The following is a 25,000-nucleotide window of genomic DNA, read 5'->3' as shown; positions in this document are numbered from 1 at the left end:
CTGGGCTAGAGAGACCTGAGTAAACTGTCCCAGGTTCAATCCCCACAACAGACCAGACAGTGAGCTGCTGAAGCGAGACTCAGACCTGCTCTCTCACTTTAAATCTCTCTGGATAAGCATCAGCTAAATTCCTAAAATTCATGGAAGATGTCGAGGACTGGGCAAGAATTCAAAAGTCTTTCAATAGAATAACATCACACTGAAATAATGATAAGGAGTTCATCTGGATACACAATTCTGTTGTCTAAATGAATGATAAAAATAGCAAATACTAATTAAACTCTGTCACTTAATGAGATCTGAAACAAATTAGGGAATATTATTTGAAAATTAGAGTTTTATCGTGCTACATATTACCATACCATCACCATTCAGTGTGATGAATATAAATTTGATTATTTAACTTGTGATTCTGCATATGTTAGCAGACAGTGTTACGTATCGATATCGAAATTAAGAAATCTTTTTTTATGTTGGCGGTCACCGTACCACACCAGATCCTGTGGACTGGCAAATTTACTGAATATTTGGCTCTATATGAAAATTTATACTCCCTAAAAAAAAATGTTTCCCCTGGCGATGTGTCCTGCTTTTGTCCTCTGTGTGTGCTGTTGTTCTGCACAAGGAAAGTATCATGGAGGAAAAGTCTTAATAAATCACCAGCAGACTAATGTAGAGCCTGACAGCTTCCTGGAGGATCAATGGAGGCTTGTGGTTTGAGATAATAACATCGCAAACAAGTGTGATCTCCTTTAATCACGAGGTAACGAGGTAGTTACTTTAATTTTTTTGTAATCTTGTGAAATGTTTTTAAAAGGTTGTGTCACTGTTTGCCAGTAACAGGAAAACAGTCCACAAAAAATGAAATTATTTTGTCCTTTTCTTCTTTGCCGGGGGGAAACACATTTTCAGGGGAAACATATTTTGGCACAACACCAGAACTGATGAGACCTTCAGTCAACCTGCACCTCACTAATGCTGCGCTCACACTCAGCTTAGACTTTCACTTCTTCTCAACAGCAGCAGGCTGATGTGTAACTGCTGACTTGACCCGCTGGCTTGGAACCCAACTTTCTGAAAGTTTTGCCGGAGTCGACTTGGGAGTCCGGACTCGTGTTTTTAAAAACGGACGGATCAAAGGAGAGCGGGATGAAAGCGAGTCGGGGACTGAAGCAGCATGCGGCTCATTAGAGGCTATGAGCTCTCATTAGCAATTAGTAACTGTAAATATCTCCTCGCCAGCACTTTCCACAGGGCCAGATAGTCATTTAGTGGCAGAGGATGACAGTGGAAAAACATCGCACATTAGCCTTCTGCAGGCAATTAACTGAGCTCACTGCCAAGTGACTAAAGCTCATATCGCCTCCGTCCTGGAGAAAAACACATGATTGTAATATTTGTGATTGATTTCTTTTACTTGTACTGAAGGTTTAGATCGTCATTTATGTGTCGAGTGAATTTCATGATCCTTGGAAGCCTTGAAACCAGTGGTGGAAGAAGTACTCAGATCTTTTACTTCAGTAAAAGTAGAAATACCACAGTATAAAAAAAAGTCCTGCATTCAAAATGTTACTTAAGTAAAAGTACAAAAGTATGAGCATCGAAATGTACTTAAAGCAACAAAAGTACTCATTATGCAGAATGGCCCATTTCAGAATAATACAGTATATATTATATTATTGAATTATAATTATTGATGCATTAATGTGTAAGCATCACTTTAATGTTGCAGCTGGAAAAGGTGGGGCTGATTTCCACTACTTTATATACTGCTGGGTAGCTTATAGTAATCTATAATAATACATCACAATTTATTAGTTGATTATATTTTGTATTAATAATCTGAATCTGCAAAGTAACTAGTAACTTAAGTTATCAAATAAAGGTAGTGGAGTAAAAAGTACAATATTTCCCACTGAAATGTAGTGGAGTAGAAGTATAAAGTAGCATAAAATGGTAATACTCAAGTAAAGTACAAGTACCTCAAAATTGTACTTAAGTACAATATTCGAGTAAATGTACTTAGTTACTTTGCACCTCTGCTTGAGACTTGATAAACCCCCTTTATATAATCTCAAAACACACACAGGTGTTGGCTGAGGTGGGACTTTAATCTCAGAATTCTGACTTTAAACTCAGAACTCAAATACATTTTTCACATGTGGCCCTAATCCTCTTCCGTACAAATCTATACTTTCTACTCTGTACATTTTCAAAACTGACTCATTACTCTCGGGAAATCATCAGCTGACCTCTGTACCTTCATACTTTGACTTGAGTCAAGTGTGAGTGAGGTTTGAAAACTTTTAGCGGAGTGTATTTTTAGACGAGTATTTGCAGTTTTACTTGAGTAAGGAGTTTGTGTTCTTCTGCCACCTCTGGGTGTCAGTGGAAAAAAAGTCAGCATTTTTTTTCTGCGTTCCTGAAAAATAAACTTTGTGGAGTTTTATCTAACAACAGTGATATTCTATTCAGGACTGATCCCCGTTACTGACAGCAGCCAAAACTGCAAAAAGCCGTCTTCCTTCCTGAAATACACAGCAGCGTTATTCTCCCACATTCACTCAAACTGCTTACTAAGGCAGGAAAAGTTCTGTGTTGTATTTTAGTTATTATTTACACTGCCAGTCAAAAGGACACATGCATTTTTCTTTATTTTTACTATTTTCCACATTTTAGAATAACAGTAAAGACATCAAAACTATGAAATAACACAAATGGAATTATGCAGCGACCAAAAAAGTGTTAAACAAATCAAAACTATCTTATATTTTAGATTCTTTGCCTTGATGGAAAGGCAAAGGCTTTGGAAAGAAATTCATACATAGGATCAACTTCTCTATTTATATTTGTCTAAGACTTTATATCAAAATGGCTTTGAATAGCATTCAATCAGGAGTGTCCAAACTGTTGACTAGTAGTTTATATTTTAGTTTTATCTCAGCAGTAAGTTAGGATAAAGTCCAGATTTTGATGGCTGAAGAGTTCAGCAGATTAAATCTGGCAGAAGCTGAGCTACAGCCTGGATCCTGAGCTTAATCAGTCACAGTCTGTTACTGTACTGAGAGCGTTATCTATCACTGAATGACATGTAATTACTCTTCAGACGTATTGGATTGATTTCTCATGCATTTAGCGTGCGGCGGCTCCGCCACGCGAGCCCCGGCTGATGACTTTTTCCTGGAAATCCCACATGACAGTGAATGATGAATATGGTATGGGAGGATAGAGTGGGTGGGGTGTACTTGAGGAAAAAAGTAGAAAAAAGTGGGTAAAACGTACAGCTGTGGCAGATCTGATAAATACATCAGTTGTGGAGGAGAATATTTTACAATTTAGGCGTTTAGCAGACTAAACAGGTAGAGGAGAGAGGTGGAAAGTAACTAAGTACATTTACTCAAGTACTGGACAGGTTTGAGGTACTGGCACTTTACCTCTTCTACATCTCAGAGTGAAATCTTGTTCTTTTTCCTCCTCTACATTTATCTGCCGGCTGGAGTTACTAGTTACTTTACAGAATAAGGTTTTACATCAAAACATACGATAAGCTCATAAAACATGTTGCATTGTTAGAGTTTAAACTCCCCAACAGGATATGGAGCAGTTAGACCGACAACATTAAAATACTTGACAACAATAAAAAACTGAGAGGTTCATGATTCAATAATTTAACTCTCTGACAGAATGACGACTTTTACTTTTCATACTTCACTACATTTTACTGCTGATACTTCTATACTTTTACTGAAGTAAACTTTTGGAATGCAGGACATTTACTTTTAATGAAGTATTTTTCCATTATGGTATTGCTACTTTTACTTAAATAAAGGATTTGAGGATGTTTTCCACCACTTTCAAGGATCATGAAATTCACTTGACACCACCGGACACTCGTAACTCCGATGCAATATTTTCATTTTATATTATGAATCGATGTTTCAGCATACATTGCCTCCTTCAGGATAAGATATGACATCATCTCAGTGACATATATAATCTACCAAACAGGTGTTCCAAATCAGCATGAGCCTAGAAATAGAGTGTCTAGAAAGACCATTCCCATCCCTATGTCTACAATATTCAAGGTTTACAAAGTTTACAAAGTGCTTTGACAGACAAAATAAAAGCAGAATACTCAAATTATGAATTTAAAAGGCAATAAAACAATAATAAACGGGGATTATATTCATAGGACAGAGGTGGAAAAGAGCAAACATTCAAGTAAATAGTGGTATAATCGTAGGATGAAAACCAAAATAAATAAAATAATAGAATAAAAAAGATAGAGTTAAGAACATAATAACTGAATAAGACACCACAAAACAGCTAATAAATAAAATAAATGATAATTAAATAACAATTTGTCTCCACATTAATGAAAATGACCACATGCTTAAAACATATTGATATATATTGATGACGGAGTGTCGTTACGTAACGAAACGCTTGATGTGCTCAGAGCAGAGACGGGACAGGAGGGGAAGGTGCGGGCGGCTCCTCGGAGAACAGGCAGCTTTAGTCATCATATTGCTTCATCATCACTCTGGTGGGAGGATTCAGAGCCTGAGAGGCATCAATAATAGAAACAGTAGAAACACTCAGATCAGCTGGTCGTCGTGGGACGCAGCTGATTGGCTGCTAACACTGCCGGTCCGTCTTCATGTCCGGTCTCTAATGCCTCGTTTTATCATCCGGTCTCCATCTTTGTCCCTCAGCCTCACTGTGGTGTTTCTGCTCTGCTCTTCCCACAGATCACCTGTCAATCAAACAGTGTGGGCGGAGCTTGGGATTTTGTGTCGATGCAGTTTGAGTGTCTCTTTTCTCTCTCTGTTCAGCCATGGTGGCTATCGCTGCTCATGCTAACCCACCCAGATCTTCTTCTTCTGTCGATTCCAAAAAAAACGGAAACGTAAAACGCATCACTTCTTGTGCAGCAGAGGATTTTTCTATTTATATCAACCAGATAGAGAGGAGCAGAACAGACTTTTATTAATAAGAACATGTTGCGGATTATTCCTTTAGTTCTCACTATATTGCAGTTGACAACAGAGACAGGCAAATCTAAATCTAAATATAAACTGATTTGGATTCAAACACTTGACCGCAGTAAATTTAAAAAAAACCATGACGACTCATTCATCTGGATTTCTGAGTGGAAGCGTTTTACTATAATAGGCTGTTTATGTGCACCAGTCATAGAAATGGATATAAATATTAATGGAGTCTGTGGTTGTGGTCATTTGGTGTAATAAGTAACTCAGTGTCTGTGAGTGTTTTACCGGTGGGAGTGTCGTCACACGGCTGCTTATGGGCCGATGCTGTATTATTTTTATTTTATTTTATTCCTTATTATAAAATGTTTTTTTCTGTAAAATTTGTTTTATACTCTCTCTATTGTTTTTTTTCTCTCTCCATTCACTGCCAATGTCTGGAGGAACAGTCTGAAAATCACTTCTAGCACATAAAGGAACGCCGACAAAGCAGATTCTGACTATATATAAAAAACTAGTCATGCTGCTGAATTGTTTTTAAGTGAATCTCTTTCTTTATGTTTATTAAACCTTTCAGTTTGAACAAGTGGAATCCGGTCGGAGGAAACTTATGCCGATGGAACGAAAGCTAAATACGCTTACCAATAATTGTAAACAGGCAAAAAGGAGAGACTTGTTTTTTATATATTGTGGCCTGTATGGAGAGATGAGATCCCTCTGGTCTAATAAACAAACGCTCCCATCGGTTCACTCAAGCTGTCTATCAGTAATTAACCCACACCTCAGTTTGTCAGAGGCTGTGATGTCGGAGTCGACTCCCACGGGCAGAAATTAGTGAAGCGAAGGCGAACTTTTCACCCTGCGGTCCGTTATTGGCTGAATGATGTTGGTCCTAATCACTGATGTACATGAGAAACGGAAGCAGTCCCTTAAGCCGGATGCTGAGCTTCTCCTCTTCATACCTACCTGCTACAACAGACAGAGGCATTTTGGGTATGAGAGTGAAAAGACGCAGTCAGATTTGCCGGTCAGAAGTTATGTAACACTAGTGTCAAACCTGTTGTCAGCTCTGCCAATCAGACATTATGTATTATATCAGTCCCACTGAGCTGGCTGTGGGCCAAGACTACAAGCAAGTGAATTACTATCTACTGTCTGATTTTGAACCATTTCATTATATAAAGCTGCACTAGACTAAGATTTTTATGTAAAAATCCAACTGTCTTATCAGCCTTAAACCTGCAATCAGCGATATCAGACCTTCTAACCAATCCTGAAGCTAATGTGTGCTATGTGGAGATTTCACTGAGACATAATGATATAAACCAATATCCACATAGCAGCAGCTGTGTTGCTGTTTTCTCCTCTTTTCTAAAGCTTGTTGTCAGATTCCGCTGCTGAACGAAGCTCCTCCCGCTCCGTTCAGCAGCTTTACATTTTAGGGAAACTAGCTTGTCTCCCTCCTTGCTGTTTAAAAGCAGCGCTCTCCCCCTCCCATTCCTGAAAAACATTCTCGTAATGGCGGAATCGATGAAGCGACCGAGTAAACCTGTTAAACTAGTAAACTTGTTAAGCTAGTGAACTTGTTAAACTAGTGAACTTGTTAAGCTAGTGAATTTGTTAAGCTAGTGAACTTGTTAAGCTAGTGAATTTGTTAAGCTGGTGAATTTGTTAAACCAGTGAACTTGTTAAGCTAGTCTTGTTAAACCAGTGAACTTGTTAAGCTAGTGAACTTGTTAAACCAGTGAACTTGTTAAGCTAGTGAATTTGTTAAGCTAGTGAACTTGTTAAGCTAGTGAATTTGTTAAGCTGGTGAATTTGTTAAACCAGTGAACTTGTTAAGCTAGTCTTGTTAAACCAGTGAACTTGTTAAGCTAGTGAACTTGTTAAACCAGTGAACTTGTTAAGCTAGTAAACTTGTTAAACTAGCGAATTTGTTAAGCTAGTGAACTTGTTAAACTAGTAAACTTGTTAAACTAGCGAACTCGTTAAGCTAGTGAACTTGTTAAGCTAGTGAACTTGTTAAGCTAGTAAACTTGTTAAACTAGTGAACTTGTTAAACTAGGGAACTTCTTAAGCTATGTTAAGCTAGTAAACTTGTTAAACTAGTGCACTTGTTAACCTAGTAAACTTGCTACCTACCTCTTCACTTGTCATTGTGGGACATGTAACCTTCAGCAGGAGAAAGATCTGTCAAAGTGAGATTTCTCTGTAGGAACGGTTAGCTTAGCTATTAGCCTTTATGCGCGGTGCTTTGCAAGGTTTGTCCTTGGTAGGCCTCCGTAGTGCAGTGGAGGGAGGGAGGAGTGGTTTTACTGAGAGTTTATTTGCAAATTCATTGCTGTTTTTGTCACCCTCTAGTGGTCAGAAAATTGCACAGGAATTCTGGGTGATGAAGTCCTTCAATTACCCGTCGTTGCTATTTGGGGCCGCCAACGTGCAAAATTGCCTAGTGTAGATTTAATTGAGACAATGAAGCATAAAACACCAAATATATTATTATTGCTGAATCAACCAAGGTGATTAACTTAAACCTAATTTGTGCGTTCCCCTCCTTTAAATCAGATTTTTTGTCAGTTTTGACCGTCACTGCAACATTCCCCCGGTCCGTGGAGACGCGTCCCGGCCTGATGAGTCGGACCGTTTATGACCTGCTGTCAAAAAGCTCTTAGCTCTGTAGAAAAATGTCTTTCATGATGGAGGATCAGGAGGCCGTAAGAGACATAATGACCGCCGAGGCCTTGGTCTGGTGTTCAGCGGGGGCATTAGGGTGTTAATACAGCAGTAAGACCCTGGAGATGCTCTTTAGTCGTTACCAGCACATGTATACTGTCGGAAAAGTTTTGTACATACAAAGGAATAGTCTGATATTCTCACTGAATGTCCATCTGGTTCCACTCCATTATTCACCTTGAGATTTCCTCCTCGTTAGCCGTTTTCTGTGTGGGGGGGGGTTGATTTTCCCTGAACCAATCACTAGTGACTGACGTATCTGACTGCTCTGATGCTACTTCAGTCATACTGATGTTGGTTAAGGAGGTGAATTCAACAAATCTATTCTGCCGAAACGCCAATGAAAAACAGCTGGACGAACGGTTCAAACTTTAGTCCCGCCCACAAAGGTGCTGATTGGCTCGATTGTTTCTCAGAGCGAGAGAAGGCCGTTGAAGGAAAACACCAGACTCTGGACAAAATCTGAAATGTGGGCTGGACCAGATTCAGGAGTCTGGAACCAGGCTAGTACAGAGAGAGCTATTTGAATTTTAAGACATCATGCTCATTTCATGAAATTTCAGTGACTGCAAGGCCAATAAGAAACTCAGTACTTCCTTGGTATTTGTTCATCGGCAGTTCTCCACCACAGCAAAAACACAACATCAGTATAATTTAGAGAATGAGAATTCATGTTTCTATTTTGATAAAGTATCCAAAAAAAACATCTTTATCACTACAACAGGGACGGATGTGGAACCAAAACTGCAAGTGCCACTAAGCTCCACTGCTTCATGAAATCATAAAAAAAACAATGAATAAACCCCTCCCCCATAGGCTGGAGAGACAAGCAGATCAAACATACCCCGGCCACGGTTTGGACCAAGGTAAGGGATCAGATTACACAGTCACACTGATGGTCAGGATGATGGCACTGTAGAGTTTAAACTCATCTCCAGTGGGTCACGTCTCACTGAACGCCCCTCCACAGATATTCTTGTTTTCCATGTTTGCGTCACGCATGGCAATCGCTCATTCCGTCCACGACACAGCCCGACCCTCTCTAGTCCACGTTAGTGCCAACGATTTGCTTGTTTCCGTGACGATACCGTGGGGACGGACTCTGTTGTCTTCCTCCCGAGCGCAATTACCCCAAACACCAGAACAAATTCAATTGTCCTCCCGCTGTGATCACGACTCACCCATTTCCCCCTCCACCCCTCCCCCTCTCCTCTCTCCATCTTTTCCTCCAGTTCTTTCAGAGAAGCACATTCCGCTATGCTCCCCCCCCCCCCCGGACCCAGACAGCAGTAATGCGCTTGGCGCCCAGAGGCTCCAGCCCTCCTCGCTTCCCCAGAGGCTGCTTTGCCTTTAGGCCTCGGCCTGCTGAAGACCGACGCCATCCAGTTGGATTTACGTCAAGTTGCACTGCAGAATGCATGAGTTCTCAGGTGTGAGTCACTTGCCATGATGGAGCATCAGAGCTGGAGTGAAGGGTTTCAGTCTCTTCTCTATCTCAGTCTCATCCCCGGGCCAGGGAGAGGCTTCAGAGGAAAAGGAGTGCAGTTAACGCTCATTTAAAGAGGCAAGTCGACTGAAGTCCTGTTTGCTCTGGACTGATATCACCTGGAGACGTTCAGTGATTTGTAATAATTGTGGAGATCATCTGTGATTTGAATCCTGTGCAAATCTGCCATATCATTTGTCATTTGGATAGTAGGTTAAATATTCCAGCAAAAATTACTAATAATAATACTGTAATAATAATAATACATTTTATTCGTATAGCACCTTTCATACAAGAAATGCAGCTCAAAGTGCTTTACAACAGAGAAATTACATGCACCAAGTGCTTCACATAAAACTTGATAATAATAGTGAAAATAAGATAATGATGAGAATAGAATACATAGAATGCATCTTCACATGAAAATAGACATAGAATGAGCATAAAAACAGGGATGGAATGCCATAATTAATGTAAAATAAGATGGAGAATAAAACCCACTTGATAATAATAGTAAAAATAAGATAAAAATGAGGAATGCATAACATAAGATGGAAAATAAAACCCACTGAATAATAATAATAAAAATAAAGTAAAAAAATAGAGTACATAGAATGCATAAAATCAAGTAAAATACAATATTTTAAAAGAAGTGCAGCAGTGCATAGGTGCGAAGCAAAGTGCAAAAAAGAGTTTCAGGCCTGTATCAGGAAAGTCAGAGCTAGTTAAAGGCTAAAGTGAAGAGAGAAGTTTTTAGCTTTCTTTTAAAAATATTTAGCGAGCTGGCTTCCCTGATATCTATAGGTAGTGTGTTACTAGACATAGAAATATCACACACAGAGATACCTCAATAAAAACAAAAGTAGTGGAGGACTGGTGGAAAGTAACTAAGTATATTTACTCAAGTACTGTACTTAAATACAATTTTGAGGTACTTGTACTTTACTTGAGTATTACCATTTTATGCTACTTTGTACTTATACTCCACAACATTTTAGAGGGAAATATTGTACTTTTTACTCCATTACATTTATTTCACAGCTATAGTTACTAGTTACTTTTCAGATCAATATTTTATTTGTAAAACATTTGATCATCTTTATAAAATAACTATAAAATAGCATTGTTATAGATTAGACTACCCAAAAGTATAGCTAAATTGTTAAGATTAGCTTCACGTTGACAACTTTAAAATGCTGCTTACATGTACATGTATGTCAATAAATCAGTATTAATATTCCAATAATTTATTAAATAAAACTATCTGAATGGGGACAGTTTGCATAATGAGTATGTTTACTTTGATACTCTAAGTACATTTTGCTGCCGATACTTATGTACTTTTACTTAAGTAAGATTTTGAATGCAGGACTTTTACTTGTAATGGAGTATCTTTACATTGTTGTATCGCTACTTTCACTTAAGTAAAAGATCTCAGTACTTCTTCCACCACTGAACAACAGAGAGGCAGCGCCCCACTAATACTGGCGTGTGTTTCAGTCTGTTTGTCAGGAGCGGACCAAGCTGCCGTTCACAGCTGCAGCTCACCAGCATCCGGCCGGTGGCTGCCGGTCATTTCTCACCCCGTTTGTCTCGGAGCGGGACGCGGTTTACAGCTCCGACCATGATACAGCGGGGTAATAACTGATCACACCGAGTCTCGACAGTGACGAGGCATTACTCATAGGTTTACTGTTATGATCTTTATTGGGTTTGGCTCCTGCTGAGGGAGATTTAAGGTGTTAGGTAATTAACATACAGCCTCCGGGCTCGGCGGATGATGTGGACCGTGGGCTCTGACCCTCTGTGCTGGCCTAGTTCCACTGCAAACACGCTGCAAACACGCCGCTCGACAAATCATTTTCTAGCGGCGTCAGTGTGCGAGTGCTGGTTTCAACAGATTATTTTTAGGAATATACAGGGGATTGCGCTGGCAGCCTGGCAAGCGCCGGACAGATGGCGATGTGCAGAAGGTGGCCAAGTTGAAACCCAACTCAATCGAGCACAAAAATTTCACAATATGATATTATGGCACTGTAGGAATTCATATTTGAACAGCTTTGGAAACTGTTTTGAATTGATAGAAGGATAGAACGATGCAGGCAGCAGCTCTGGACGACTACAGAGGTCTCAACTTCCATTTTGGTGCTTTATTTACATGTTTTTGCAATGTTCAAAGTGTTTTCTGGGATGCTAGTGACCAGAAAGTATCACTGGTTTGAATCCCCAGACCAGCTGGGAAACTCTGGGCAGGGGAAGTGAAGTCCGAACATGCTTCTACCCCTGAAGGTCCCTCGATGCTTCAGTCCAGCTGCTCAGCGTCCGATAGCAGCAGACTGTGGTTGTACTGGGCAGCTCCCAGTGTGAATGTGTGTTACTACATGAATGTTAATTTTTGACGTGCCATATTGCACTCTGCCTGCCGGGTAGAAATCAAGTCACGGATGTAGCGCACCAAAATGTTTGTCCATTCACATAAACATGTCCACAATACAAATCCATAGAGAAAATACGGATATAACTACATTTGGAAAGGACTTGTCATCTTGACATTTTCCAAAGCGGTTATCTTTTGGAAGGAATCAAAACCATAAGGCGGAGGGGAGTGTTGTACTGTATAAGCTGCAAATGAAAGAAAAAAAGAGTTTATTTTATATCTGAGAAACGTTGGATATCACGGATCTGAGGGAGTGACGCTGGGACAAGAGTACACAACACAACACACAGCTGGGTGTAATATGACAAAATTAGTCGTAGTAGTATTACTAATAGTAGCAGTAGCAGTAGCAGTAGCAGTACTAATGGCAGCAGTACTAATAGTAGTAGTAGCAGTAGTAGTAGTAGTAGTAGCACTAATAGCAAAAGTAGCAGTAGTAGTAGTAGCAGTAGCAGTAGTAGTAGCAACAGTAGTAGCAGTAGTAGCAGTAGTAGTAGTAGTAGTAGCAGTAGTATTAGTAGTAGCAGTAGCAGTAGTAGTAGTAGTAGTAGTAGCAGTAGCAGTAGCAGTAGCAGTAGCAGTAGTAGCAGTAGTAGTAGCAATAGTAGTATTAGTAGTAGCAGTAGCAGTAGTAGTAGTAGTAGCAGTAGCAGTAGCAGTAGTGGTAGTAGTGGTAGTAGCAGCAGTAGTAGTAGTAGTAGCAGTAGTAGTATAGTAGCAGTAGTAGTAGCAGTAGTAGCAGTAGTAGTAGCAGTAGTAGTAGCAGTAGTATTAGTAGTAGCAGTAGCAGTAGCAGTAGCAGTAGTAGCAGTAGTATTAGTAGTAGCAATAGCAGTAGTAGCAGTGGTAGCGGTAGCGGTAGTAGTAGCAGTAGCAGTAGTAGCAGTAGTAGCAGTAGTATTAGTAGTAGCAGTAGCAGTAGTAGCAGTAGTAGTAGCAGTAGCAGTAGCGGTAGTAGTAGTAGCAGTAGTGGTAGTAGCGGTAGTAGCGGTAGTAGCGGTAGCGGTAGTAGCAGTAGCAGTAGTGGCAGTAGCGGTAGTAGTGGTAGTAGCAGTAGTGGTAGTAGCAGTAGGAGTCATAGCAGTAGTAGTAGTAGTAGTGGTAGTAGTAGTAGTAGTAGCAGTAGCAGTAGCAGTAGTATGATTTGGACACACTGATCACTGGCTAGTTAATCTGATATCTGAAATGCACAGGCACACAGACAGAGACACACACACACACAGCAGAACACAGATACCATCTCTGATCACTGGCAAGTATCACTACCATCACTGGCTAGTTAATTTGATATCTGAAATGCACACACACACACACACAGCAAGCTCTATGCCTGAGGCCTTCCTTTTCTGCACAGGCCATTACTTTCCACCCCCAACACACACACACACACACACACACACACACACACACACACAGCGAGACAGAGATCGATCAGTGCAGGGTTGAGCAGTCGGACCCTGAGGAGGATGCTCTTACCAGGAGCAGAAAGCAGATCTGCCTTTTGTAAAGGGAAACCCCCCTCTCCAATCCCACAATCCTTTTCTCTACCGCTGGTACTCAGCAGCACATCAAATAACAGATGAGTCTGGCCGGGCCGGTGTGTACGCTCCGTCTGGACGTCTGTCTGTCACACCGGAGCCGGGCCTCCATGTGCTGCTCAGGACCAGCACAGGAGAAAGGGATTGTGGGATTGTGGGCTCCGGTGTGTATGGTCACTGTCTGGATGCCCTGACTGTCACTGAGGAGAAGCGAGGGATGAGGCGGAGAGACGAAGGCGCTGTTTGGACAGGATCTGTCTCTCAGAGGGAGGCGGGGCAGTGTGGTCATGTGACCGCAGCATGTCTGTAATATCAGTCCCGTCTGAATCCGCCATGTCAGCCAATTTTTACGGACCGTGTGTGTCTTCCAGCCTCCTTTACTTCCTGTAAAATGCCAGTAAAAATAACCTGAGGTAAAACTAGTCCGGTCTGAACTGACGTCTCTGAGGTTGTTGGTGGATATTGCATCATTTCCTTTGGGAAAACAAAACACTCTTACTTACCGTCTGGTTGTGGACCAGCTTCTCAAACTGCTCTTGAAAGCAGCGTTCACCCCAAACTGAGATCAGACCAAAGTCTGGACTCCAGTTGCAATTTTTTAGTGCTGTTGCAGCAACGCTGTGTTGTTGTTGCTCGAACACGTCAACATCAACTGAGACAGTTGAGACAGCTGAGACTCTACTGTCTCTGTATTTTTGGAGACTGGTAACGCTTTATTTTCTGGGTTCACAATTTCCTAATCATTTCCTAGAAATTATTTCTTAGGAAGTTTCCTGGAAAGAACCATGAAGTGACGCAGCAGTGATCAGTCTGGTGGAGACGATAAGATACTGTCAATTTCTAAAAGAATTTAACTGCAAAACTATAAACTGTTTATTGGAAAAATAATAGGCAGAGGTCAATTATCAGAAGTCATTACTCATATAATTACGTAATATAGTTATTTATTGAATTCTTCATTAATTTTAATTTCTAATTTTCTATATAACTTCTACATAATTTCATTGTTGTCTTGGAAACAAGAAATTGAAGGAACTTACCAACTACCATTGAACTCTTTCTCTATTTTAACTGTAATTAGAACATCATTTCATGGTTCTTTCTAGGAAACTTCCTAAGAAATTAACATTTCCTTTCTAGGAAATTATTAGGAAATTGCGGACCTGGAAAATAAAGCCCAGATCTCTTATCCCATGTGAACTGGACATTAATATGACATTATGTTTGTATATTGTGTTTAATACAGAGAAATTCAGAGCGTTTGTTTCCCCGCCAAGACGTTTTTTTTTTGACAGGTTTTGTTTCTGCCTGTCTGACAGCAGGATATCTCCAAACCTCATAACCAGATTCCCATGGAATTTGGTGGACAGATCGGCCAAGGAACACTTCATTAGATTTTGACGGTGATCCAGATCTCTAATGGCTTCCCAGCATTAGGCGATTATCGTTTTTTTAGTCAGAGCTATAAAACTAACGGAGATAGAGACTTGATTCCAAAAACCCAGGGGATGTTTGACGTGTCAGGAAATCCATTTCACATAAAATTTAAAGGAGAATTCCAGTTATTTTCAACCTGGGCCTTATTTTCCTAGTTTTTGCCATCATGATGATTGATTGTGTTTGTCCAGGTTGAAAATAACCAGAGTTATCCTTTCAGTGACAGGAAGCAGTGATGTCTTTGGGTGTAACAGCAACATGGAGAATTCAGCTGTGTGGAGGTTTGCGCGCTACGACTTTTTGCCTTCTTGTTTCCTGAGTTCCAGTTCAGGCTGGCAGGCTGGTCTAGAACAGTGGTTCTCAACGTGGGGTCCGGGGACCACCAGGGGTCCTTGAAGGGATTCCAGAGGGTCCCCAGCAAATTGATGGAATGTTAAACTTCAGCATTATTTTAATTACAAGAAGTTAACACAATTAGAGAATGTAGAAGAATGACTCTGTTGATCATAGTTTAACTGTTATCTCTCTACAGATAGTTTTGGACTTTTGGACAAAATCATATCTAACAATAAAAATATTCTCAGATTTGGGTCCAAGAGACAAAATCTCATCAAATGGGGGTCCGTGGCTCTTATGTGGACTAAATTAGGGTCCTTGATATGGAAAAGGTTGAGAATCACTGGTCCAGAAGAAGAGAGGCTAATCAATAAGTGAAAAGGCTGCTGGGATAATTGCTGGCACTGAGTGTGTTCTATATATGAGCTTGTGACTGGACTGTTGCTCATTCACTTCGCCCAGCCGGAGTCCTCCAGGCTGGTCCAGGGATCTGAACCGGTGACCTTCCAGTCTCAAGCCAACTTAATGTTCTCCAGCTTCAGACTTTCTGCTGTTCGTAGAGGAGAGAGTGAGCGCAAAGCAGGGAGAGAAAACGATGACTAGAAGAATATATTTAGGACTCTATAGTAAAGTAAAAGTATGTGTAGGAGAAGCCAACTGGCCTCCACAGCACAGCAGCAAGTGGATGTAGGAGATTTACATTGTAAATAAGTCATGCTGCTGAATTGTTTTGAAGTGAATCTCTTTCTTTATGTTTATTAAACCTTTCAGTTTGAACAAGTTTATTGTTTATTGTTTATTTGGATCCAAGTTGTTACCAAGGTAACAGCTACTCTTCCTGGGGTCCACGTTAAGAACATAAATGTATACACATGCTTTCACATACATGCATACATTAATACAATTACAGCAATAATCTGGTCCACCCCCCCCCCCCCCCGCCCCAATTAAAACAGCATAAAAATTCCAAAAACCAAAATACAATTTCAACAAAACTCTCTCTCTATAGGTTCTCTATATGTATACATATATATATGCATACACACACATACACACACACACACACACACACACACACACACGCATACATACTATATAACAAGCAGTATCTATGACCATGTTTACCAAATACTTTGAACAACCAAGTGGAACACATAAAGAAAGAGATTCACTTAAAAACAATTCAGCAGCAGGACTAGTTTTTTTTATATATAGTCAGAATCTGCTTTGTCGGCGTTCCTTTATGTGCTAGAAGTGATTTTCAGACTGTTCCTCCAGACAATGGCAGTGAATGTAGAGAGAGAAAAAAAATCACAATTCTCCAGTCTGCTCTACCAGAGCAACAGATCACAGAATCACTGATTTTTTGGGGTTTTATCATGGAGGAAGAGACACGACCCAAGACTCTACCAGAGGAACACAGAGATTTAAAGACACTTTGACTGTTTCCATGAACGACCCTGTGACCTTTCAGTTACGGGACGGTCTCCCTAACCCACTAGCCGCCCTGCTGTACCTCTGTTTTTTAATATCCAGGCAGATTCATCCAGCAGTGATCCTGATGCAGATAAACAGATAAAAAAAACCCTTCTGAGTAATCCGTTTACTGAAGCTCGTTATGAGTGTGTGCCAGCAGATCTGGTAAACTGCACACCTGCCGCAGTGAAAACAAATCTAAATTGTGCAAGCTTGAGACAATTACCACCACTCCCCCCCCAACACACACACACACACACACACTCAGGGATGACTCACTCCCTCTGTGGATTTGAACCAGCGAGTCACGGAGTGGAGCAGATCTGCAGCGTCAAATTTAGCCCGTAACACCATGTCATTTACATTTTAACATCAACAAATCATCACCACATTCATTTTGAGACATTAGTGTAATTACCGTAAACAAACCAGACCATCAGTGGTCAGCCTGTCAGCCTCTACTAGCCTCTACTCTGCATCCTCCATTGTTTCTCCTCCACCTGGTGGATCTGGAGGGAAATCTGCTGGATCGCTTTACGGCACAAAACAGGAAGAGGTTCTGTTCTTCCAGAGCAAACGGAGATAAAGCTGGAAGGGTTTCTGGCAGCAGATGGTGGAAGCAGGGAAAGGAAAGATGGAGAAATCACTTCCAACATGTTGATCCTCTTCGGGGAGGGGGAGGGAGGGGGGGGGGGGGGGGGGCAGGAAGCAACGGTGCTGATGGGAAATGTAGTCTTAATGTGGAGAGACACTAGAACTAACAACACTACTGGAGTGAGATAGAGGAGAACAATCGTCTCGAACCTGGGGCTGGATTCACAAAGCCCTCTTAAGAAAAAAAAGCTTCTCAAGTGCCATTTTTTTCTTAACTAAAAAAATAGGAAAAAATGCTATTCTCAAAAACAGTTCTTATATATTTTCTTAACTTTCTTCTTATGTTTCTTCCTAAGAAAAAACATAGGAATAAATGGTATTCTTGAAATGAAAGTTGTCAAATTTGTTCTTGATTTTCTTCTTAACTTTAAGACGGCCCTTCACCTGTCTTAAAACTCCTACAGTGAAAAGGTAAGCCTCTAATATCATATATTTAAACACATTTTAGACAAGTAGGTTATAGTTCAAAGTCTTCATAGGTTCCCCTACACCTAACATTAAGATGAACATTTATTGTAAAGCTTTATTTGGTGTAGGGCCAGGTAGGCCTCTGTCTCATGTCTGTTGGAAATAAGCTGCAAATTTTACAGTTACCAACAGCAACCAATGTTTAAATCTTTGCTCTAGTTGCTCTAAATAGGTTTTTCCCCAATTGTTTTGTAGATGGAAGCACTTTGGGTTGCCTCCTAGCCTTGTCTCCTAGCCTCCTAGCCTTGTCTCCTAGCCTCCTAGCCTTGTCTCCTAGCCTCAATGGCAGTAAGCCTAAAGTTTATTAACCAGAATTAATTCAGGCCCTATTTTGAGAAGTTCTTAAGTTGGAAAATTAAAGAAATTCGTAAGAAATGAGACTGTTACTAAGAAAATATTGAGGAATTGCATTTAAGAGCCTTCTTAAGAACTTCCTAAAATTTCCTCTTATGTCATTTCTTAAGATCTATCTTAAGAACACATTGGTGAATCCGGCCCCTGGTCTCTTTTTTTTCTTACAGTAATTATACCAAGGTTTTGCAATTAGTATGACAACTCATGTTTTCCATGTAATTTTTTTTTTTCTCATGTAAGTTGTGATGTGTTGTTTGTCATGACGCTCTTCTCTTGGTCAGGTTCCTCTTGAAAAATAGATTTTTCTAATCTCACAGGGATGGCTTGAATAAATAAGGGTGAGATGAATAATAAATCAATAGCTTTGGCCATATTTTATAGATGAGTGGATGGGCAGGAAGACGGAGGAAGACGGAGGCACTACCACACACACACACACACACACACACACACACACACACCTCTCTGCCTCTGACCGGCTGCTTGTGGGGAAAGTGGGTCAGTGCCCCCCCGGGCTGCCGGTTGCCGCGGGCGACTGCTGCCTCCAGATAGATGATGCAAATACTCACAGGCTGCGGCTCAGATCCCTCGCTGGCTCTGACATGTGTGTGTGATGACTGATGAGCAGAAAGACAATATCACTGAAATCACACAGACAGAAAAAGACCTAAAGACCTAAAGAAAGGATCTATGAAGAAAATCGATATCAAGTTAAATAACAGACATGCTGTTGCTTTTTTTAGTTGTTTCTGATGGAAACATTTGAACCTCTTCTGCAAAACTCTTTATATCCATTTGGGAAATAAAAGCCTCAACTGAAATAAAAATATCTCTCTCTAAAATATAGAGGATCCAGTCTGTTAAAGTGTTGTCGTTTCACCAAACATGGACTAAAGTTAACCAGAATATTTTAAAAAAAAGTAGCATCACTTGTTTTATTTTGTGCTGTTAATCATTTTTAAGACCAGGTGCTGCTTTTTTTTAAATAGTGGACATTAACATTTCTTCAATTTTACATTCTCATACTTAAAGCAGTATTTCACTTTAATGATCTATCAGCCACTAATATGGCTGGAGGTCTGCGGTGAGCTGTAGTCATACTTCTATATCACTGCACATACACAGGAAAACAGACATTTTCCCTCTTTTTCTATTCTGCACAGAACTTTGCTTTTCAATTATTTTATAGTAGCTTAAAACAAATACTAAATCCAGTGGTTACAAGTAGAGCTGCAACGATTAATTGATTAATCGATTAGTTGTCAACTATTAACCGACTAATCGGTTTGAGTAATTTTTTAAGAAAAATAAGTCAAAATTCTCTGATTCCAGCTTCTTAAATGTGAATATTTCCTGGTTTCTTTCCTCCTCTATGACAGTAAACTGAATATCTTTGGGTTGTGGACAAAACAAGACATTTGAGGACGTCATCTTGGGCTTTGGGAAACACTGATCCACATTTTTCACCATTTTCTGACATTTTATAGACCAAACAACTAATCGATTCATCGAGAAACTAATCGACAGATTAATCGACAATGAAAATAATCCTTGGTTGCAGCCCTAGTTACAAGGTTACAGAGGTTTATTATTTTGAGGCATGTGCATGTTAAAATATGAAACCGACTTACCAAAGTGAAATATCGCTTTTTGTTACCTTGGTAGCTTCAACAATAGGCGGATTAAAATATGAAAAAAAAATACTAAAGAGGAGTCTCGCTTTATTTCAAACTTCTGCGTTTCAACAATTTGCATTCCCAAAAATATGAAAATATTGTTTATGATTTACCAAAGCAACATAATACTTTATATTATCTAGTCTCCCTTATATCAGCACACCGAACCTCTGATTACAGCTGTAGAGCTTGAGAACACACAGAAGCACCTCTGGGAGGAATTAAACCACAGCTTTTTTACTCTTACAAAACACCACGTCACCCCCACCACACACACACACACACACACACACACACACACACACACACACACACACACACACACACACACACACAGTCTTTTGATCTTTTTAATCTCCCTCTGAAAAGCTGCTGTGCTGTTTGGCTGTATAATGAGCGAACAGCTTTCTGTCCGTCATCAGTTTTACTCCCAGAATCCTCCTGGCTCAGTGAAGAGCATTGACTCAGAGAGCGGCCTGTGCTCAGAAGGCCGCGGGTTCGATCCCTGTGTGTCCGTCCTTCGACTGAGACGCTGAGCCCCGTTCGTTCTGCCGCCTGACCTCTGACCCCTCTGGGTGAAACCTGCACATATCCTGTATGTGTGTGGTTCCTCTCTACACTGAAGCAGCCACTTTTTACTGTATGCAGGCTAAACTTCTGCTGCGAGTTTTACCTCCATCCCCAGTCCAGGGGGCGGAGCTTGGACGTGTATCGGAGCACCTGGGGGTCTGGATCATTTCACCAAAACAGAGAGAACTACAGAGCCCGGGAGCGGCCATTGGGAGAGAAAAAAAGTTATATGGAGTCCACGATTTACTGTAACGTGCGCATGTTTTAGTTCATTCGTTCCCTCGATTTCGTTAAACTGTGCAGTTTAGGAAAAAATGCAACTTAAAAGGAACCTTTTAGGTATTGCAGATAGGCCTAGTAAGGATTTGGTATGTTAATATCCATTGTCTGTTTACACTGAATAGGCAAATCCCCCAAATATTACAACATATTTATCCGCTTAACCTTCAGGCCATGTAAACACAATCAGGTGCTGCAACACACCCAGGACAGGCCACATTTAAACATGATCACCAATATGTGCACTGACTCTTTATTAAGCACATGTGTTATATATCCAGAGCACCATGTCACTATTTCAAGGGCAGGTTTTGGCAATTTGTGCACGTAAAGAGGAAATAGAGGGAACGAATCGTATCTCGTGCACGTTACAGTAAATCGAGGCCACGACATAAATTGTTTTCCTCCCTCGATGGACACTCCCGGGCTCCGGAGAGGACAGACCGGCCTGCTGGTTCAGAGAGCTTCAGATCTCAGCAGCTGTTGAGGAAACAGCAGAGCGACCGGCAGATCAGCTGAACCCTGCTGATAGATTCTGGTCATTTTGTACAACGAGCCAATAAAATATTACTTACTGTTCCTTTAAGTAATCTATGAGCGATATTGGTGACCGGTAGGAATCGATAGATAGAATGGTAACACTTTATAATAACCATCATTAATAAATGGCAAATTGATAGTTAATTAAACTTTAGTTAATAGTTATTTTACTGTTAACAAACAATGAAATGATCATTAATAATGTTTACTAATTATTAGTAATGCTATAATTTATGTTATTTTATCATTCGTTTGTGTAATATAAAATCATTTGTTTATAAATGATATATTGTATCATAGCTTTTTACCCTTTTTACCGTCTCTTATCAGCTATGATACAATATATAATTTATAAACAAATGATTTTATATTACACAAACGAATGATAAAATAACATAAATTATAGCATTACTAATAATTAGTAAACATTATTAATGATCATTTCATTGTTTGTTAACAGTAAAATAACTATTAACTAAAGTTTAATTAACTATCAATTTACCATTTATTAATGATGGTTATTATAAAGTGTTACCGATAGAATTTATCTCTTCCTACACAGCTGGGAGAGTCTTGAAGCTCCAGAGTTTTGTCCAGAAAGTGAGTTTTGAAAGCCAGAAAATCTCAGCAGCTGGTCAAGTTATGGATGAGTCACTGGTATTGATCCACAAGCCGATCAACCCTGCAGATATATTATGGTCTGTTTGTGCTTATCGCCTCTTGAATTTAAGTTGATATTTATTGCTGATGTGTTGCCAAGAAGGTCTTGGCAACACATCTGCTTAAACTGAGAAAGAGAGGAGGAGGAGGAATGGAAATAAGGAATATTAGGGTTTAATAGATATTTTATGGTCATTTTGTGCTATATATGGGACATTAAAAATCAGACTTATCGCCCCTTTAAGCTCACTGTCCTGTAAGAGGCTCTGGATCTGATCATCAGCTGAACTCAGAGGATGAGCCGGACTCCTACTGTGTGTTTTATTTTTTCATTTCCAAATCCTAGCTGGTTTTCCAGTAACTGTATGTTTCGGTCTTGGGCGTTCAGTTTTATATTCATTACTTTTCAGCTTGTGACACCAGCCATTGTGTTTTTCTGATTACTGTGGTCACACCTCCTTCATTAGGAGAGAGAGGCGTATCTGGGCGGTTCATTCACAGATGGATCCTATTATGCAATTATGTATTGTCTTTTCTGGTTGGAGTTTGACCCTCACCTGTTTATATAAATTGTCATTTCTGCTGTATTGATTACGCTGATGATGGCTTCTAGCTGGAATGCGTTCGTTTTTGCCCAAAATAAATAAGAAGACTGTTGTTCTGTTTGTTTTGATCCTTGCCACCGAGCACTAGGGCCGGGCGATACGGACCAAAAATTATATCTCGGTATTTTTAGGCTGAATGGCGATACACGATATATATCTCGGTATTTTCTACGAAGTGGGCTAAATGTTCAGTTGTAAGTAGGGCTGGGCGATATGGACAAAATCAAATATCACAATATTTTTGACCTAATACCTCGATATCGATATTGCGACAATATTGTAGGGATGACTATCGGTGCTTTCACAAAATATTTACACAATGAGATTTTTGATAAATAATCATCAGTAATGTGGATATAATGACTAAGTGGGTAAAGGCAAATAATAGAACAGCTAGAACAGTCTGGTAAGTTCAGAAAATGACATCACTTTACTGTAATGCAGCCTTTAAAACCAGGAAAAGACACTTATGCCATATCACCATATTACGATATCCAAAATCTAAGACGATATCTAGTCTCATATCACGATATCGATATAATATCAATATATTGCCCAGCCCTACGGACAGAGCACCGATACAGTGTTCAGGACTTGGAGCTGTGCACGCTGCTACTTTTCACTACATTTCCAGTAACTTCATGTCTCCAGCTCATCTTGGCCCGGCCCGGCCCGGCCTGGCCTGGCTCGGCCCGGCTCGGCCCGGCTCTGACCGGGACGACGGCTTCCTCTTCATTAGCTGATGATGAACGGCCTGCAGCCGCTACACTGCGGCCTGCTGGGATATTTAGAGACATCAGCCAGCCGCCGAGAAACTCCATGCTAACCGAGTTAGCGTCTTCCTCCGTCCTGATCAGCCAATGGAAGCACAAGATTGACTGCAGCCAACTGGAAGCTCAATTTACCAGCGTGTGTGTGTGTGTGTGTGTGTGTGTGTGTGTGTGTGTGGCTGAGAGAGCCAGAGTGTGTGTATGTGTGTGCATGCCTGCATGTGTGTGTGTGGCCTCTTTTAAGAAGGGTTTGCCACTGTTTGTGTTAACAATGAATTTGCAGTTAATTAGCCGGTGCAGCTGTTTTTTCTGACAATGGGATTTGCGTGTGTGTGTGTGTGTGTGTGTGTGTGTGTGTGTGTGTGTGTGTGTGTGTGTGTGTGTACAGCAGTTCCAAACCCTACTGTGATCTTCAGCTGACTGACTGACTAGAACAGAATTTCACCAAACAGCATCAGTTTATTGATAGAAGAGAACACAGTGGAGGGATACCATTTAGGACAGATAGTTCCTGTTTGGGAGACCGGATCTACTTTTATTTTGAAATACTAATTTTAGTGTAAACCGAGAATAGAAATGCAAAAATGCTCAGATCTCGGTGAGTAGATTATATTCTGGTTTTCATGTTAAAACTAAAGTGGAATTTTGTTTTAAAGACGAACGAACAGTGAAGTCGACACCTCAGCCGCTCCAGCTGCAGCGCGGCTCCATTAGCTGCTCGCTTCACACAGGGGAGACATTACACACACACACACACACACACACACACCTATACACACACACACACACACACACACACACACACACACACACACACAAGCGCACAGTCTTGCTTTGCGGATGAAGCTAACAAGCCCTGCCTCTCCAAACAGACACATCATCTTCCATTTCCAGTTCTCTCTTTCTCTCTCTCTCTCTCTCACACACACACACACACACACACACACACACACACACACACACACACACACACACACACACACAAACACACTCCCCCTACCCACCTCCCACCTACACACACCCAACCTCTTACATACCCTCTTCTCTGTCCTACACACTCCTCCCATCTCTCTATCTCTCTAACACACACTCACCCTCTCCGATCTTAACACACACACTTCTCCCATTCTCTAACACACACACACACCACACACACACACACACACACACACACACACTTCTCCCATTTCCCTCTCTCTCACACACCTCCCATCTCTCTCTCACACATACAGAACACACACACACACACTAAAACACACACACACCCCTCCCTCTCTGTGTATAGAAACCACAGCATCAGGCTAATTCCTGTGTGTGTGTGTTCCTGTGCGTTCCTGTGTGTGTGTGTGTGTGTGTGTGTGTGTGTGTGTGTGTGTTCCTGTGTGTGTGTGTGTGTGTGTTCCTGTGTGTTTACCCGTCTTAATGCCTCCCCCCGCTCTGCTCTGCCTTTCCTCCCTGGGATCCATTTTGGAAAAGTGGCGCTGCATCGAACAGCCTGTGGTTTAACCAGGCGGCTGCAGCCCGGCCACACACACACACACACACACACACACACACACACACACACACACACACACACACACACACACACACACACACACCCAGCAGCCTGAACTACCAGAGAACTGACTACAGGGTTTGTTTTATTTTTAATTAAAGGTATAATATGTAACATTTCCGCATTAAAATATCTAAAAACGACTAGACCTCTGTTATATATTTTTTTAGTTGTGTGCTTACATTATCCCAAATGTTTCCAACAATGTTCAAACCCAGAGAAATCCGTAATTTTCAATTTTCAATTCAAGGTAACGGTGCGTTTATATGGACTTGAGTATCCCGGTTATGAGGCTTATCCCGGTTTTGATCATATTCGGGATATGATGTTTACATGAAACATAGAGAAATCTGGTTATTCATATCCATATACTTGATAAATACTAATATCCCGGTTACTGACACAAACCGGCAATTTTTAAATCGTTAATCT

The sequence above is a fragment of the Centroberyx affinis genome, unplaced genomic scaffold (assembly GCF_046629955.1).
Source record: "Centroberyx affinis isolate AG114_WGS23_722 - 3 ecotype Tasmania unplaced genomic scaffold, CSIRO-AGI_Caff_v1 ptg007576l_1, whole genome shotgun sequence".
NCBI lineage: Eukaryota > Metazoa > Chordata > Actinopteri > Beryciformes > Berycidae > Centroberyx > Centroberyx affinis.
Note: the sequence above shows the minus strand (reverse complement) of the source record.